Below are 20,321 nucleotides of genomic sequence, written 5' to 3'. Positions count from 1 at the left end.
ATTTCTTCATGTTTGACCCAGCCTGTTCCTTACTACTCTCCAATCTGTATCCTGACCCTTGTCTACGACAACTCTTCTAGCTTAACCCCTTGATTGTCTACCCGGTTTTGACCCTTGCCTGCCTGACGATTCTGATATCTGCCTGCCTTGACCCAGCCTGTCTAACCATCCTTCTGCCTAATCCTTTTGTACCGTGACCTTCGGCCCAAAAGACTCTGCTAACAGCCGTGCCCCTTTGCTAGCCAGAACATCTCGCCTTGTACCTCTCGTTAAGTCCAGGTGGCACCCAAGTAAGCTGAGGGCAACTCCCGAAGCCCAACGGTGGTCACACTACTGGTGAAGCCGAGACCAGGGTACTTGGCACTTGTTCTGGTATTGGGTGCCGGTCGTGACATTAACTATCACTTGCCTGAGCAAAAATTTGACTTGAGAAACTTCTCTAGTTTTGCTAGCGAATTGTCTTATTCGCCTTTCGGTAAATTGGCAATGTCCCTGCAAATTATAATGTTTGCTTATTTTCAGAGAGACTACATGAAATACTGAACTTGATATATCTCAGTCTATGCCATCATGATATTTGCTGGAGTTAGGTATTGTCCACGTCCGAAGCATTTGCTGAAGTCTCATGATCCATTTGTAGATGTCAAAATGTTTAATTAATTAATTAATTAATTAATTAATTAAATAAATAAAAAAATCAGTGACAATAATTTGCAAAATTCTGTCGACACCCAGCACTGCTGCTGTTTTTCTTTTTTTATATATACACTGGCTGCTAGTATATTTTTTATTATCATGTGTATAAAAACTAGTACCTAATATGGGCCGCCAGTATGACACTAATGGCTTAATGTGATGGCTTTGAAGTGAGGGATCATCAATGGCAGCTTACATTTATAAGCAATCCCACCAGAACAGCAGGAGAGTACCTTTCATGTGTTTGTGAAGACTTCAATGCTGTTTCTCTTTAAATAAAAAAGAAATAAACTTTCTGTATTCTCATTTGAAAGAGTTTTTACTAAAGCTGCAATAATATGTACACATGGTCGCACACAGACATATATATATACCACTGCTTTGATTGCTGTTTGCAGAAAGCTATATTTTTTATTATGTTATGAACTTTTTTCCTTGATATCTAGGGAAGCTGTATTTTTTAATTATTTTATTTGTTATATAGGTATGCGATTCGGTATCTACAAATGCATTATCCAGAAAGATCTGAATTACGAGAAGGCCATCTCCCGACTCAATTTTAAGCAAATAATTTAAATTTTTAAAAATGATTTCCTTGTTCTCTATAATAATAAAACAGTACCTTGTACCTGATCCCAGCTAAGATATAATTAATCCTTACTGGAGGCAAACCAATCAGATTCAGTTTAATTAATGTTTAAATTATTTTTTAGGGAAACTTAAGGTATGAAGATCCATATTGCGGAAAGACCCTTTATCTGGAAAACCCCAGGTCCCTAGCATTCTAGATAACAGGTCCCATACGTGTACCTGCCAGATTTGCTGCCCTATTTTTAATAGCATAAAGTATTATGTTTGCTATTTACTGTATTTGTAAAAATCATGAATCTTAAAGCGATACTGACATGTTCCTTAAAGGGGGCGACTTTGCGGGGGCTTTTAGGGAAAATATTCCGGGTGCAGCACATAATTGATACTGACAAGTTCCTACGATTTTTATAGAAACGTGTCAGTATCGATTTAATGTAAAATTATATATGTGCAAGGTTCAACTGAATATGGCAATTTTCCTTATATCCTAATAGTGCACAGAAGTTATGTCACATATACAACAAATAGAAAAGAGAAAATGTATTCACACCCATATTCAGTATTTGCTTGGACCCGTAAGCTATAAGAGCAGTGGAACTACTAAGGGCACTTTGAGTATTGCTGCTTTATAGGGACAGTCAGAAGCTGGGAATCTCCACACATTGCTTCCCACTTCCGTGCATTCGTGCAAGCAGCCCAAGCTCGGCAAATGCACACCCTTTCACACACCCTTCTTCAATGACTCCTGCAGTGGTCAGTTGGTGCTTATTTGCAGACTGTGCATGTATTTTGGATCTCTGCTTTTGCCTTAGCCCTAAAATAAGAAATATTGTTTTCATATAGGGGGCCTAAATTGGAGCACCATGTCTTACAGCTACTAAAAACATTACAACATTAATAAACTCAGTAAGAGCGTTTTGCCACCAACATTAATTTATGTTAGCTTCGTTAACACTAAAGTGATAAGAAATTTCACTGTCCTCAGCCTAATGGTACTTGCTCTTCAATAAGGGGACTGAGGGCTGAACAGTCAGTGCTGTTTCCTTCAGTCACACTGAGCTGGGGGTGGTGCAGTCCTTCTATAGCAGGGGTCCCCAACCCTTTTCACCCATGAGCAACATTCAGATGTAAAAAAAGTTGAGGAGCAACACTAGCATAAGTTCCTGGGGCTGTACTGCCAAATAAGGGCTGTGATTGGCTAGTAGTAGCCCCTATGTGTATTGGCAGCCTACAGGAGACTCTGTTTGGCAGTACATCTGGTTATTATACAACCAAAACTTGCCTCCAAGCCAGGAATTCAAAAATAAGCACCTGCTTTGAGGCCACTGGAAGCAACATCCAAGGGGTTGGGGAGCAACATGTTGCTCACAAGTTACTGGTTGGGTATCACTGTTCTATAGGATGGATTCCAAATATGAACAGTACTCCAGCCTATCGAAAGATTGCACCCCCTTCCAGACCAGGGACAGTTGGGCAGGTCCTATAAGCCATGTCAGAGTGTTGACGGAGGTAAACAAAAATGCTTGAGGGATGAAGCTTGGCAGTAGGGATTTTTAGGATTTGGCCAAATCCCGAATCCTTTGTGAAAGATTCGGGCAAATACCAAACCAAATCCGAACCCTAATTTGCATATGTAAATTAGGGAAATGAGAGGGAAAGAATGTTTGACTGTCTGATGAAAAGTCAACGGATTTTTTGGATTTTTATTTGGTTCGGCCAGGCATTAGGATTCGAATTCTGCTGGAAAAGGCTGAATATTGCCCAAATTACAAAATTAATCCTGGATTTGTTGCATCCATACTTGGGGGGGAAGATATACATGCCTCAACCTCGCTAATATGGGTGTAACTTTGGTGGCTCACCCCCTGGTGAAAAAAAAATGGATTTCAGAATAATATAACCCATCTTTATAAACGTAAATGTTCTACAATTCACTTATTACCACTCAGTTATGAGCAGCTTCAGATTTAGCTAGAAAATAATGATGGTTTAATTTCACTTTATGTTTCTATACATTTATATATAATCTACTGAGGTAAAATTAGCTAAAACCCTGTTAGTTTTATATTCTACAATATGTGTGAGCATGGCCTTACTGGGCAAGGTCTTTTGCAAGAACTGCCTTTGGATAACGGAATACCCTTTTTTTTTTGTTTGCAAACCAAAAATCTTTCTTCAGAAAGCATAAATAATATTTTTATGAAATTCTTAATATTTATTCTAAGATATAAACTGGTCATCATTAAAAATGTTTTTAGTCTTTTGTAAACAACAGCCTAAATGGGAAAACTAACAGTTTATTTTACCCATGGTAAGTTTTTTTTTCACTGAAACAAGAGATGATATTGTGATATGTAGTACAGGTTTGGGATCCATTAGCCGAAAACCCATTATCCAGAAAGATCCGAATTATGGAAAGGCTATCTCCCATAAACTCCATTTTATCCATATAATCCGAATATTTAAAAATGATTTCCTTTTTCTCTTTCATAATAAAACAGTACCTTGTACTTGATCCAAACTAAGATATAATTAATCCTTATTGGAAGCAACAACAGCCTATTCTATTTATTTCATGTTTACATGATTTTCTAGTAGACGTAAGGTATGAAGATCCAATTTATGGAAAGATCTATTATCTAGAAAGTCCCAGGTCCTGAGCATTCTGTATAACAGGTCCAGTGGCGTAACTAGTTGTTACTGGGCCCCATAGCAAATTCAATTTAGGGCCCCAAAATATTTATAAGTTGGCCTATTTTACCAAGATATATTAAAATTGCTAATTAATTAGGGGCTCACTGGGCCCCCTACACTACTGGCCCCCCTGCAACCGCAGGGTCTGCTTCCTCTATAGTTACGCCCCTGAACAGGTCCCATACCTGTATATACAAAATATATAGAAAATATTTCATTTTAGCACCAATGAGAAAGCATGACAGCCCTCATTTCTATATAACTAAATAAAAATAATTGTCTCTAAAGAATAACCCATGTATGAGTGTTTTATTAAACATAGAAAAATCAAGAATGATCATTTTCCCATAAGAATGTGTACAATATTTTCACCTTAACCAGATCATGTACTTTATGGACTGTTCTTCAGAGAAAACAACCTGTATAAAGGCATTAATTTAATGCAGAGTTTGATTTTGTTTCTCGTTTTCTCTTATTCGTATTCATTTTAGGGCTGACAGTGGAAGAAGGCAATCCTATGACAAAAGCAAGCAAGATTTTCATCCAGCGAAAAAAGTTCTATATCCAGGTAAGTCAAACTTGTGCTACAAGTCAGCTGCTACATATGTTTTCTCTTCTTTTTTTTATTACTTAAAACAGTTATTGGCATACTATAGAAGCGCTAAGCTTTTATTGATTGTATTTATTACCATGCTTTCTGGCTGTAATAACATAATATAAAATCAGTTGTAACTTTTGTGGGCAGTGCCAAAATCACACATCAGACTCAGGTATTGTTTTGCAGCTGTTGTTTTCCCATTTTAATACTCAATTGACATCTCGGTGAACCTCAAATTAGTGTGTACAGCTGCTCTCCGTAGGACTACTTGGAGAGCAGACAATGGAAGTTGTCAGGCTAAGAGCAGGCATAATACAGAAGGAGTCTTGAAGAAATAAAGTGCTGCATTTCTCCTCGTTGTTGCTGAAGGGATGTAAACTAACCTCTGCTCAGTACCTATTTCAGAAAATATATTAACACCATTGTTCTATTATTTTCCTTGTTATGTGATTCCCCAATTAACAGCCCATTTATTGATTTCCATTTTAAAAACCATTAAATGAAAGCGACATCCATTGACATATTTTTACCACAATCTTTACCATTTTACCATGGGTTTGACAGATTTTTGGAATAATTCAAGGGCAGCTGAGGCCTTTGCATGCAAAGAAATAAAGAAAAAAGGTTCAGTTTTTTATAATTATTTACATTTGTAAGTGCCGGTTACTGTTCTAAATCTTTAGCAGTAGCCTTTATGGGAATAACAATCAAGCAAACATTTTTTTTTAAAATTAGCATTTTGTTAAATGTTGTTGGAGAAAATGTCAGAGAATAAAAGGAATAAAATAAAACGCTGAATTCTGGTATTGACCTAAAAACATGTTCATCTTGGAATATTAAACTGTACCATGACAATCAATCAAATGAGAGAATAAAAGGATAACTCTGAATTCTTATACTGGGCTAAAAACATGTTCCTCTTCGAATATTAAACTTTACCATGAAAATCAAACCCGAGAATAAAATGATAACTCTGAATTCTGATATTGACCTAAAAACATGTTCATCTTGGAATTTTAAACTTTACCATGACCATCAAAATAAACCAGAGAATTAAAGGATAACTCTGCCTGCAATTTTCAAAATATATTTTATATTTATATATAGTTAGAGATTTTTATATTAAATTATACACCAAAGAACAGGTTGAGTAAAAGTTTAAATTGTGATTTAAATAATTGTTGCCCTTATAATTAAAAAGGGCACTTGAGTATAAGTCGAGAATACTGTACAATGAGATATTTATGTTAGTGCTTACATCATAAAGAATGACATCATATATTTCAGTTCTACTCTCTATGTCCAGTTATTTAATGTGACATTTCTGTATATCAAACAGACTTTTCCCCTATGTGGCAAAGCCTTAATTACTTCCATTCCTTGAAGGGCATTCCAGATGAATGGCAACAGCAGCTGTACAGTGCACAACTCATAAACACTCTGCAAGACACATGAAATTTTGATCTATGGACATAGCAGCCCCATCCACTGAACACAGTGATATATTTATCCGTGTCCTCCAATTATCCGTCAGCTCTGTCCAGCAATGTAGACTATAGAGCTCCCTTTATTTCAAGCTGTTTTTTTGCTGATCTGCATAAATCATGCGTTCTCATAAAGTGAGTGGCCATTAGTAAGAACCCACTTAGGAAGATTCAATGGGTCTCATGTATGAGACAGATCAAAACCAAACGCGTCTCCAGACAATGAAATCCGTGATAGAGAGAATTGTAATTGCCAGAAGCTGAGACTGTTTTATGTGTCGGTCAAGGCTTTCATTTGAACTGGGACTTTGAGCTTAAAAACATTAACTGATTTTTTTTTTCACGTTGCCTTGCATGTTGTGTCTAATTAGATTTATGTCCTGATTTCCCGGCTATATGTAAGAACCATATTCACTATGACAAGCAAATGAGAATTTCTCTGTTATTCTGTTTTCTCCTTAAAACACGTTCATTATTTCACCTGCCATTCCATACATATTTACATTTTGTTTAGTAATTAGACTATACCTAGCTATATATTTTATCCTGTGGTGATCTCTGTATTGTAGGATCATTATCGCTATGCAACACAAATTACCAGCTTCAGTTGTGAATAAAAGGAAATAAGCAGCACTTTGCTGGTACAGAATTTATTCAATATTCATGTTTCATTTTTCTTAATACATATGACTAGACAGTATTTGTCTCTACTGTAAAAACAAGGGCATTTAGAGCTACATTTGTGTCAATTGTTCTCTTTTTGTTTTATTTTGTCACTTACTATTTGCCCAAGTCTGAGCAAGCATTCATTTAGAATTCACTTATTTGGGGGCCCCATTCCTTAAGGCAAGTACATTTAAATGTTGAAAAAGCCCAGTAGGATTGTCACCAACCTGGTTTTATTTGGCTTAGTTTCCATCACAAGGCACTGTTTTATTATTACTTATTATTTACTAAGTAAAATAGTCAAAAAATAAGAATTGTTGACTTAACTAGGACACTATGGAAAATGGCACTGCAGTATTTCTATGCTTCTTGATAATGGGTTTCTATCTATCTACAGTATCTATCTATCTATCTATCTATCTATCTATCTATCTATCTATCTATCTATCTGTCTGTCTATCTTTTTTATGACTCGCTTTGGTGAGTCACAAACGGAACAAATGGAAGCTAATGAAGCACGCAAGCTAAATATGTTTCCAGCGGGAAGGCTGCACATACTATGCGTCCAGGCAATGCAATGCTGTTTTTGTTGCCATTATAATTTATTTGCCTAGCAGCTGAAGCATAATAGCCTGTTTTTGCTTTACGTTTTGTAGTGCCACATGGTTAGACATACTTGACATCAGCCTGGCAAGGGAGAGATTAAGCAAGTGAAACAGCAAGAAAAGAAAAGGCAAGGGGAGGATGGAAAACATGGAACTCAGGTGGTTGCTTATTTGTGACTGGCATTCAATGCAATTTCATAAAGGCTTACTTTTAAAGATTCCACTTATGGCAGTCACTTCTTGTGCTTTATTGCTTTTACAAGTGGTCTCAAAAACCCAGTACTTGAAAATAAACATAACAGTGCAGTGCTGCTGTGGTACTTTTTAAAAAGTCTTCTTTGCTCTGTTTTGTTAGCGAGCTGATGAGTGACATCAAAGAAGACCCCGCTGGACCTAAATTAAAAAAAAAAATGGCCTCCTCTGATGTCCTACAGACTATAATTATGATGCGCCAGTTAAGTCCCAACTACAGCTGAGGGATTTTACTTTAAAGCAGAGGATTGGGCGCAAAAAATGCATTTATAGCTCTTTGTCTGGCACCTCATTATGTGTGGGTCTGATTCATTAAGTAATTGGTTTGCAGTTGTTTACATGAGTATTAAGGCCTCCTATTCAGCAGCCTTTGAGAGATACATTGTGCAAATGTTGCATGTTATGAATGCCGAATGAGGGGCAGGGGGCCAGTCCTATTGGCTAAACACTGTGCTCTGTTGAAAAGCAAGAGAAAGGGATTGGGTGCTGCTTTGCATAGCAATGACTCTCCCTTAATAAGCTTTACAGATTAATACACACAAGCTATAAAAGATGCAAAGAGATACTCTTAGCACATTTTATACATGCTCATTTCACTATTATGGTACTGGAGACTGAAAGAATTGAACCTTTTCATATTCAGCTTTTTTTTTCTCTCCTATGCTGTGTCTTTAGAGCATGAGACTTAATAGAATCCCATGTTTATTGTATTATAAATCAAGAGAAATAGGCAGATCTGCAACAGTTTATTATTAAAGATTCATTCAATGTAAATCTTTTTTTCCGCTCTTCTATTTGCTATAGCAAAATCATTTTGTGACTGAATAGGGATAAAGGGCATAATGTGCAAAGGAGTGATTTCGAATAGGACGCTGCTCTCCGAGTAAAGACCACTTGTTCCCTTTTGTCCGACCGTGCACGCTTGTTTCCTCCTCTTCACTGCACATTGCCCTGTTCTGCCTCCCATCATTAAAATACTGTTTATTTCCCCCTATGTCTCATTTCTATCCATCTTTACGGACTTAGCAGTAAAACAGTTGCCTTTAGTTTGATGTGCATACTAGGAGGGCTGAGAATGAAAAGTAATCTTTCCTGAGGATGAAAATTATCGAAAAAGCTGAGAAAATAGGGAAAAGCTCCATGTTTTTGGTGTTTATTGTTTATTGCTGAATTTAGCTCATTCTGTAGCACTTCTAGGGGGTTAAGCTTGATTTCCTTAAAGCAATGCCAGTGGTTATTACCCTGTAGTAACAGATTGAACCAGAAGAGGTCAGTCTCACTAGTTACTAGCCCCTCGTTTTATTTATTTATTTATGTGGGCCCCTCTCTAGTCTTTTAATATAAACTGTAAATGCTATTAAGTGAAACAAGTTTACAGGTCAATGCTGTGTCTTACAGGTAATCATCTAAAATCTTAAGCAGTTAAATATTTTTTATTGTTTTCTTTATTTTACATGGTTCCTGTTGCAAGAAAAAAATGTTTTAATGATAAATGCTAAAGACAGTAGTAGAAAAAGATTGAAAAAGATTCTATAAACATATATGTATAAATATATATATATATATATATATATATATATATATACACAAGGTAAATTATTTTATTTAAATAATACATAAAAGACCAGCAACACTGATTTTTTTTTTTGTGAAAATTCAAGCAACTGTATTCAAAAACACAAATAAATATTTTGCCATTGAGCTGATAGCTTTTGTTCTCTGGGTTTTATAGATCTCCTTTAGGCACTGCCTGCTGCTCCATAAAGCAAAAGAGCATTAATCAGGAGCTTGACTAGATTGTGCATGTAGTGTACTAAGATAGCCATGAGATGGCAGTAATATTTTTTCAAATTGTTGCAATGATGTATTTTATCATCTGCAAAATGTGAAGCACATTCAAATCAAAATGCAGTTTTTATGCTAAATATCTGTTGTAGCAAACAGTTGTGTGCCATGGTTATCCGAGTTTTTACTTGTTGTTTGGCTAAATGTTAAACAGAATAAAAAAATACATTTATTATTGCTGCATTATTCTCTTTTGTTCGCAAATCTATATAAATATTAACATTGTGCATAGCAGTGTTCATGTTTATAGCAGAACACCATGTTTATACATTTATAGGAATCATGTTTCCAAGCACTTTGTTATGTATTATCAATGTGACAGGAGCAACAGAACTGAACAAGGAAAGCATTCAGCGTTGCAGGGAGTGCTTAAAGGGATTCTGTCATGATTTACTTTTTATTTCTAAATTACACGTTTATATTGCAAATAATTCACTCTACCATTTAAATATTATTCTTGAACCAACACATGTATTTTTTTGAGCTGTAATATTGGTGTGGGGGCAGCCACCTCAGTGCTTTGTGCCTGATTTTGAGCTTTCTCCCCTTGCCATTTTATTATACCAAGACCTATGTTGTGGTGCTATTCTCGTGTCTAACACTAGATGGGGTACTAGGGAGTATTTTTAGCAATGTATACAAATCCTTCAGCAGAGGTGTCAGGTTCTGCTTCCTGGTTAACTACCAGGGCTGCTGGGCAGGTAAAGAGAGGGTGATATCACTTCAGCTTGCAGTGTGGCAGTATAGAGTGACTTTTTCCAGAGCACAAGTTACATGACCTGAGGGCACCTGGTAAACTGACAATATGTCTAGCCCAATGCAAAGTTTTAAAATCAAATGTTTGCTCTTTTAAAAAATGGATTTCAGTGCAGAATTCTGCTGGAGCAGCACTATTAACTGATGCGTTTTGAAAAAAACATGTTTTACCATGACAGGATCCCTTTACATTCCACATTCATGACATTAACAGTGTAAATAGCCATGACCATATAAAAACACAAGGCCGAAGGTCTCGGCATGGATCTCGTCATGGAACCGGCCATGGAACTCCAAGGTGACTTCTAATATCCTCATAATGTGCAACAGGGGGTACTTAATTCATTATGATTCACAAGTTTTAGCGAGTCATAGGACAGAAATGACATCACTAAGCTCATATCACTAAGACAGATTAATGACATCACTAAACACCATTTATAAGGATATAATTGACAGGATAGTCATGGCTCTTGTGTATTATAAAAAAATAATGTACATTGCAAAAGTTCTCAGAAGAGCACTCTGATTTAACATTAAGTTAAAATATGGGTATATGTTTCCTTAAAGCCTGTGCAAATTCATCCTGATGGCAAAGAAATTTCTTATTCATTAACCCTTTACATGCAAAAGCTTACAGAATGATGAGTTAATAAATTCTATCATCTGCAGAAGGGCCCAGGATAACAGTACACATAATCATATAATATATGCTTTTCTAGGGTCAGCTTACTGTTAGCCTAGCTTACTGTAACCTTTAGCACACATTGGAGTAATTTGTGAAGCTCATTTATGGATTGGTCACACAATGTTTGCTGTAGACACTGTGTGAATCAACTCTATTCTTTAAAGGGGACCTGTCACCCAGACATAAAAACTGTATAATAAAATACCTTTTCAAATGAAACAAGAAATCCAAATTCTTATTTTTTTATTAAAACTTTCATAGTAAACTCATTTAAAAATCACAGCTTTCAATCAAATATTGCCTGCCCCTCCTCTATGCCATAGGCAATTATTTTCACTTTCCAGTCAGCACTTACTAGATGTCACTGCACTTCCCTCAGCTCTGTTCACCATTTAATTATGTAACCAGTGCATGGGGTTGGACATCAGGTCCCCCATTCTGGTGCACAAACAAGATTTTGAGATGATGTAAGGCTTGCCCTAATAACATTGTCCCCAAAATGGCTCCTGCTTCCTTGCTAACCTTAGCATTAGTTCCCAGATCGAAGAAAACAAGATTCAAATAATTTATATCGTGTAATTAAAGTTCATTTTGCTTGAATAACGAGATAAAATAGGTTTTGGAATAATTTTTTCAGGTGATGGGTAGGTATTTTCATCAAAACCAGCTCTTTGCACTTAAGCATAGTTGCATTCGGCACTGCTGCCTCAGTCCCGCCTCCTCTTCCAAAAGTGTGTTTGTTGGCGCAGAGGGACCATGGCGATACCAATCACTTGAAGGTGGCTGTAGAGTCAGGGTTCTCATATCAGCCTGTACCAGTAGACACAATGAACAATGAAATGCTTTCATTTTGGAGTCTCTGGCTCTGCATGGCAAATATTTTGGTTAGCTTATGCATGTTGGGTTAGAAGGCATTTAAATGTATTAAAATTCAGCGTTGTATCCAAGAACCTGTGGGAGGTAAGATGCAGGGCCGAAACTAGGGGTAGACAGAAGAGGCACCTGCCTAGGGCACAACAATAGGATAGGTTCCTCTTAAAGGGTCTTCTGCCTACCCCTAGTTCGTGATTATCACCTCTGTCTTATGCCCACCCACTCCTCTGCCACTCTTCCCACCCCTGCCACTCATCTCTGTCGCTGTCCTGTCACCACAGCCCCACCAGCGCAATGTCACAGTGCATGCGAGCATGTGTTTGGGTTTGTGCACACGCAGGGTGGCGTGGGGCCTACCGGGTAGCCTGGGGCAGTTTTTTGCAGTTTGGTAGTTTGACATATTTACCCATTTTTGCGTCCTGGGTGCAGTCCACGAAAAGCAAATAATACCGAGTAATGAAGAGTGGTCGCACTCGCAGGTCTTACAATATAAATAGTATAATTTATTAAACGGCAAAGACTGATATATATATATATAATTATTCCTGGAAGCATGAGTGCACACTGGGATTTTAATTAAAAAGACGGTCTTGATAATGGTCCTAGAAGTGGACCGAAACGTTGACCAGTTTTAATGTAATTTAATACATTTTTGATTTTTAATTAAAATCCCAGTGTGCACTCATGCTTCCAGGAATAATTATGCTTTTTGATATATGAGTGGCACCTGGGTGCCTTGCTGATTCGAGTGGAGTGCGGACTACCAAGGATCTTATATATATATATATATATATATATATATATATATATATATATATATATATATAACCCTCTCACAAACCGCACTCCAAGGACTTGTAAGGTGTCAAAAATCAAAATGCCTTTATTTCTCAACGTTTCAGCTCTCACTCGTGAGCCGTCTTCAGGAAAGTGAAAAAACTACACATGTGAAACGATTTATACGTGCAAAAAGGGCGCCAAATGACGTCATCATTGGTGGGTGTGTACAAGGACTGATAATTATACAAAGAAGTGATAAACATTGTGTGTCCATGTCTATAATAAACTGATCCATGTGTCCGCGTGACTTTTCTTTAGTGCATATCCACCAAACGTGTATCTTTAAAAAAACCAGCCGTCGCTGTGTCCAGCTGCGACCCCTGACTCGCGTCAGGGATCGTGATTAAAAACACTTACCCCCAGGCGATCTAAGGTGTGGAAAAGAGTGCACCTGACTAGGATTGTTTTATAAGTTGGGAACTCCCACTTCGGTGGGGGGGGCCTTTTGATGGTTGCACCACCACCTACATGAAATAATTTTGTGGATCATTTTTTGCCCATGTGTTTACAGGAAAATTCTACACGCAGCAATCCCACGAATAGGAACTAAGGGCTCAATGAGTATGGAAGACTCACAAAGTAATTTTGAAGTCGACACCACAGGGGAGCATACTTTCAGCACAGAGGACGCCGAAAGGATTCTGTTCTCGGAACTGCCATCAACATCAACAACGGGTAGGACCCCTCGGGACCTCTATCATAACTGGTTAAATCTTAAGAGAAGAGAGATAGATCTATTATTACACGGCACATATTTGTCGGATTATTATAGGAATAAGATCATACCAAGAGGGTTTAGGATCAGGAATGTTCCAACCCTAGGCCGGTCCAATTCAGAATTCTGCAGCAAATGGTGCAGAATTCTCAACAAATGCTCATCAGATTTATTACTACTAGTGGTTGAATACGCAGGTAAAGAGTTAAAACAGACGCAGGGGGACATCATTGAGTTTGAGACACAATACTTGACAAATTTGACACAGGATAAAACTGTAGATTGGGTGAAAAACCTGGAAACAAATATTAATAAATACAAACAGGAACTTATCACGTTTAAGGAGAGAAAACTAGCGACAGTAAAGGAAGACTATAAGCAAAAAAGGGTTTATAGGTGGCTATTAGGACTCCCTGACAATAGATCAAAAAGGGTGACTCGTAGATCCAAACCCAGTTCCCTGACCACCGTTGACAGCTCAGGGGATTCAACAGACTCGGATCCAGGTAACCAGACCAACTCAACGCAAGCTTTTTTAGGCAGTACCCCTCCCGTCCATACCACCCCAGCAGCAAGGGGAGGCACACTATCAGGAGGGGAGGGAAGAAAAATCACAGAGAGGCCCCCACGGAGAGGGAGGAGCAAGACTTAGTGGTAAATCTGTCTAATTACAACCTGACAATGGGAGAAACAAGACTTCTGAATAGGGGGTTGAAATTTATCCCCACCAACCACTTTAGGCCCTTCGAAGTACTCAAAGATACACATAGATTTAAAAGGCAACTAAAACTAAAAGACTACTACAAGGATAAAACACAAGGGGATCCAATCACGTTTAGGACAAAAAGTACTTTTGAACCACAAAATACGGCCCCCTCCATCTCCACTTTTACCCAATTATTGGGGAACGACATATCGAGACTAGGGGTAGACAAAAAAACTACATCCCCCAATTTAACACCTATTGAAAGACAAGCAATAAAATCTTTGAAAAATAATGATGATATAATCATTAGACAGGCGGACAAAGGGGGAGCCATAGTGATATTGGATAAAACCTATTATATAGGGGAGATACAAAAACAACTACAGGATACCAATACATACAAGAGACTGAGGGGGAATCCCATTAGAGAATACAAAATCAGACTAGATTCTGAGATAAAAACCGCCCAGGCAGCGGGATGGATTGATGAACAGACCAGCAAGTTTTTGACCACTGACTTTCCAAAAACTCCTTTTCTGTATACATTACCCAAAATTCATAAGTCCCTAACAGCACCCCCAGGTCGCCCTATCATTTCTGCTATAGACTCCTTGTTCCAACCAGTGGCAAAATATATTGATTACTTCTTACAACCCTTAGTACAAAATATGGATTCCTTTATAAAAGACACCAAACACCTGTTGGTACTATTAAAGGACTTGGAAATCCCTGCTGACAGTATCTTAGCCACGATGGACGTATCTAGCTTGTATACAGTGATTCCACATGAGAGGGGGATACAGGTGTGTAGGGAGGCACTCACAAAGACACACTCAGGAACACCGCCTATAGAGTTTTTGATTACCTTACTGGACTTGATTCTTTCCCATAACTATTTCACTTTCAACGACGATTTTTTTCTGCAAGTGGCAGGTACTGCCATGGGGTCAAATGTGGCCCCATCATTTGCAAATCTCTTTATGGAAGATTTTGAGAGGAAGTGGCTATTACCGATAGGGGCAGACAAAATTTACCTGTATAAACGCTATATTGACGATTTACTATTGATCTGGAAAGGGACTGAAAGTGAACTGTTGGAATTCCAACAGTCTCTAAACAGCTTAGATTCGCCGATTAAACTAACTATGTCCTATGATAGAACACAGATCAATTATCTAGACATCACTATCTTTAAGCAGAATGACAGGTTGGGCACCACATTGTACAAGAAGCCCACAGATAAAAATAGTCTTATCCATGCCCATTCCCACCATCCTCCACATATGTCCCGGGGGGTCTTGTATTCACAATTCCTGAGGGTAATCAGGAACAACACAGCAAGAGACACAGCGGAAGTGCAGTTGTTGGAATTGGCGGAACAGTTTGCGGAGAGAGGATACTCCAGGACGTTGATAAACGAGCAACTACAAAGAGCTAAGTTAATGACACAGGACAATTTGCTAAGTCCAGACGAAACCAAGAAGAAGGGCACGACAGACCTAATTTTTACCACAGAATGGACAGACACTAGTGTGGATATAAAAAAATCTATAATTAACAGATGGGAAATCATACAGGTGGATAAACACCTACCCTTTGCTGATAAAAAACCCCTCGTAGCCTACAGAAAGGGACAGAACCTAGGGGATATTCTAGTGGTGAAAAACTTAACTGGTCCACAGAAGAAGAGCCAAACGTGGTTAGACAGACCCCTAAAAAAAGGGTGCTATAAATGTGCAGGATGTTTAACTTGCAGCGGAATGTCACAGGGTACTTTTTTTACACACCCTAGCTTGGGCACTAAATATAAGATTGAACATAGAGTTACATGTACCAGTGACCATGTAGTATACATGGCTTGGTGTCCCTGTGGGCTGCACTACGTGGGAAAAGCGACCACCACGTATAGGGAGCGCATGAATAATCACAGGAGCGCTATAAGAAGTGCACTTTCCACGGGGAGGTCTGACCAGCCGGTAGCGAGACATTGGCTTATGCAAAAGCACACATTACCGCAATTCAGACACATGATTATTGACCATATACCAGCACCAAGAAGAGGAGGCAACAGAGGTCTGACTTTGCTACAAAGAGAATCGCAATGGATTTACAAACTCAACACCCTAGTCCCTAAAGGCCTAAATGAGACCTTACCTATGTCACCATTCTATTAGTGAGGTTCCTCCCTGCACAAGGGAAGACTAGACAAATATTTTTTTCTGTGGAATGACTAAAATTTTACCAGTGTATACTTTGTTAATACTTTTGAAGATAAACATCACTTCGAGTCCCTGGACATTTGAAATATAAGTGGGAATAGACAATATGATTACAGTGTAACCAATTGCAGAGGATAATATGTATCCATAACTGATGCTACAAAAAGACTAATATGAATTTGATTTTTTTGGCTTTTGACCTGTGATCTATGTTTTTAGGTCGTGATTATACCCCAGGGAGAAAGGTGAGAGGCCGAGAAGGAACAAGAGTCCCCTGGCGATTAAACATACCAGTGTGCGGGCGGATATATGAAGGTATGCGATTGGAGGTATGTACTAAGAGAGCACCTATAAGCTCCGCTAACTTGCTCTACCAGAATACTCCTACAATCACTCCATTAGACCAGAAGTGACAGAACCAGGAGTAACCCTGGGAGAGATTTACACCGCATCCCTGACGGCAGAAGGGGGGCCACAGACCATTTAGTCAGTGTACACCCTGATGCCAGGGAAAAGAGTGAGATAATCATCCAATATGGAGAGTGAGTCACGATCGGGACAATAAGTGCAGGGTCGCCTGCAAGGAGTGATTGGAGTCTATGGTTTCCCCGCAGTTGAAAGCGTTAGTACGCACCATGGTAACGTGGGCGGGGCTAAGGCCGGATACTGCGTGAGAGCAGGGAGCTGTTGTCACTAGGAACCGGAGAGTAAAATGAACGGTCGGGCTAAGCGGCACATTTTACTGGTATGATCTGCCGAGACGGGGGACTGTGAGGGAGTGAGCGGCCCACACCTTAGATCGCCTGGGGGTAAGTGTTTTTAATCACGATCCCTGACGCGAGTCAGGGGTCGCAGCTGGACACAGCGACGGCTGGTTTTTTTAAAGATACACGTTTGGTGGATATGCACTAAAGAAAAGTCACGCGGACACATGGATCAGTTTATTATAGACATGGACACACAATGTTTATCACTTCTTTGTATAATTATCAGTCCTTGTACACACCCACCAATGATGACGTCATTTGGCGCCCTTTTTGCACGTATAAATCGTTTCACATGTGTAGTTTTTTCACTTTCCTGAAGACGGCTCACGAGTGAGAGCCGAAACGTTGAGAAATAAAGGCATTTTGATTTTTGACACCTTACAAGTTCTTGGAGTGCGGTTTGTGAGAGGGTTTGATAGTATTATTTTACCAGCACCCAGGCGGATGTTTTTTGGAAAAGAGTGCACCTGACTAGGATTGTTTTATATATATATATATATATATATGTATATACACACATAGCTATAGCTATGGTAAGGTTATTTTCGGTGTGGTTCTTTGAAACTCTTGCATTATACTTCTGTCTATTATAGATTTTAGCAAGTCTAAGTCTATTTACATATTTGATGGATATTTATGATATTTATATTTTCCTGATATTTCTCTATACAAGTATTGGACCTGAGGTATACTGGATAACAGATCTTTTTGTAATTCAGATCTTCATACCTTCAAGGTGGCCATAGACGCACAGATAATATTTTACGAAGCAAATTTTCGTACGATATTCGGTGCATGTATGGTGGGAAAAGAGCTGACCGATATTGGCAGAAGACTTGGATATCGGTTGGCTCATCGATGGGGCTGGATGGAAAATTTGGATCGGGTGCCTTTGAAGGCACCCAAAAAATGCCCATTGTTAGTGTTGAATGGATCTTCATACCATGGGGTAAATTTATCAAAGAGTGAATTCCGCCACTAGAGTGAAATTCCGCAGCTCTCATTTCATTTCTATGGGATTTTGAAAGGCGTATTTATCAATGGGTGAAAGTGAAAGTTCAGCCTTTGATAAATATGCCTATAAAAATCCCATAGAAATGAATGGAGAGTGGCGGAATTTCACTCTAGTGGAGGAACTTCACTCTTTGATAAATTTACCCCATGGTATGAAGATCCAAATTACAGTAAACTCCAGGTTCTGACCATTCTGGATAACAGGTCCCAATGACATCCCATTCCAATCTATCTACTATTAACTTCACTGTTTGATAAATATACCCCTATAAGTCTGCTAAAAAAATTATTTAAACATTAAACCGAATTGTTTTACCTTGAATAGGGATTAATAATATCTTAGTTAGGATTACGGAGAAAAAGGAAATCATTCTTAAACATTTGATATGTTTGATTATAATGGAGTATATGGGAGATGGCCTTCTCGCAATTCGCAGCTTTCTGGATAACGTGTTTCTGGATAATGGATCCTATACCTGTATCAACTTTGCAATGTGTTCCTCACTCAATGGATTTTTGTCCGAAGTTTACCTGGTGGTCCAGTCGCGTCGCTGATGCCCGCCACCAGGTGGGATCACTCCTTAGGTTGGACTTTAATTTTTGTTTGCTTTTATTTCAAGCAATGAAAAAATTGTGAAAATTTGTAATCTGCCGGCACTTCGTGACCCGCTAGTTCGTGAGATTGTGAAATCGGTGAAGCAGTGTAAGATCATGAAAAAAATTCGGAGTTTGCATTCCGCTGTGGATCGCATACTATACCAGACTGTGTGCCATCTTGGATCCTCGTGATAAGGACATCTGCAGAGAGGTGCATTTGTGAAACAGGCTGAAGGCTGCAGAGAGTGCAAATTACAAGCATACACCACAAGCAAGGAACAATTACTTGATTTTTTCCCAACAGAAAAAGTGATTGCCCACCTGGATTGAATCAACAATTGTTTTTATGTACATTTATTTCTAATTTACTCATTGTGTTTCCTGGCCGGCCAGTGTTTTAGAGATTTTGTATAACTAATAAATTGTACATTTTAATTTACTGGTTTTGTAATCCACCTTCTATCTATTATTTTTACATTGAAATTTATCCTCAATAGGACCTTGGGAATTGAAGGTGTGTATTCTCGACCAGTAAAATAACCCTCCCCTTCTTGTCACAAGACCCTTAGCTGGCATCTGAGTAGTGGACAGTGGAGGGTTCCTCCCGAAGCCAAAGGCAGCTGCTATCGGCAGAAGTGTGAGCCGAGACCGGGACCTTGGGGTTTGCTCTGGGTTTTGGAATACCATACGTTACATTATACTGGACAATGAGTCAGAGCAGGGTAGGGGATTTTATAGCCAGACTAATGGCTTACACAGATCACACGCCATGCTTACTTGCAGTTACAAGCATAGCCATAGGAGTGAACCAGAGCCTTAGCCATCTGCTTATATAAAGCAGCTGTAATATAGACAGCACAGAATCATTAGGTCCCTGGTTCTACTCTTCGAATATCGAAGTCGAAGGATTTACCACAATTCCTTCGATCGAAGGAGAAATCGTTCGATCGAACGATTAAGTCCTTCGAATCGAAGGATTTTAATCCATCGATCAAACAATTTTCCTTCCATCACAAATTGCATAGAAAGCCCATGGGGACCTTCCCCTTAGGCTAACATTGGTGCACGGTAGGTTTTAGGTGGCGAAGTAGGTGGTCAAAGTTTTTTTTAAAGAGACAGTACTTCGACCATCGAATGGTCGAATAGTGGAACGATTTTTAGTTCGAATCGTTCAATTCGAAGTTGAAGTCGTAGTCTAAGGTCAAAGTAGCCAATTCGATGGTCGAAGTAGCCAAAAAAAACTTTGAAATTCAAAGTTTTTTTCCTTCTAATCCTTCACTCGAGCTAAGTAAATGTGCCCCTTGGTATTAGGTACATTATACAAAGGCAATTGTTGTACCAAATATGATAGGTCATAGGGCTTTTTTGCACTTTGCACACTGCCTTCTGCTATTGCAGATTTTCTGCAGCCCACTGTACTCCATTTTTCAGCACAAAAATCTGCAGGAATTCCTTTTTAACAGAGTGCTGCCTGTGGTCAGAAGTGTTCTATCCAAGAGGGGTGGGCAGGGGCCAGGGGGGAAGCATAAAGGAGTCCTGACCCCTACCCATTCCCTAACTTGCATGTCATTCAGATGTGTAAGTTAAGGGGCAGCAGAAGATGCAGACCACAACAAGGCAATGTCATTACCGCCTTCCCTATGTCAGGTAGTAAGGACTAGCCTGGCTTGTGTCTCCTGACATTGTGGTATACTCATCGTGCTGGATTTTCAATG

The 20,321-nt window shown here is 38.8% G+C and overlaps 1 pseudogene; it reads left to right on the top strand.

The window, feature by feature from the left end:
* LOC108716106 overlaps positions 1-4,553 on the top strand; it is a 51,635-nt pseudogene extending 47,082 nt beyond the window's left edge.
* The last annotated feature ends 15,768 nt before the right edge of the window (positions 4,554-20,321 follow it).

Source organism: Xenopus laevis, chromosome 5L (assembly GCF_017654675.1).
Source record: "Xenopus laevis strain J_2021 chromosome 5L, Xenopus_laevis_v10.1, whole genome shotgun sequence".
NCBI lineage: Eukaryota > Metazoa > Chordata > Amphibia > Anura > Pipidae > Xenopus > Xenopus laevis.
Note: the sequence above shows the minus strand (reverse complement) of the source record. Positions and strands in the feature narration are given on the sequence as shown.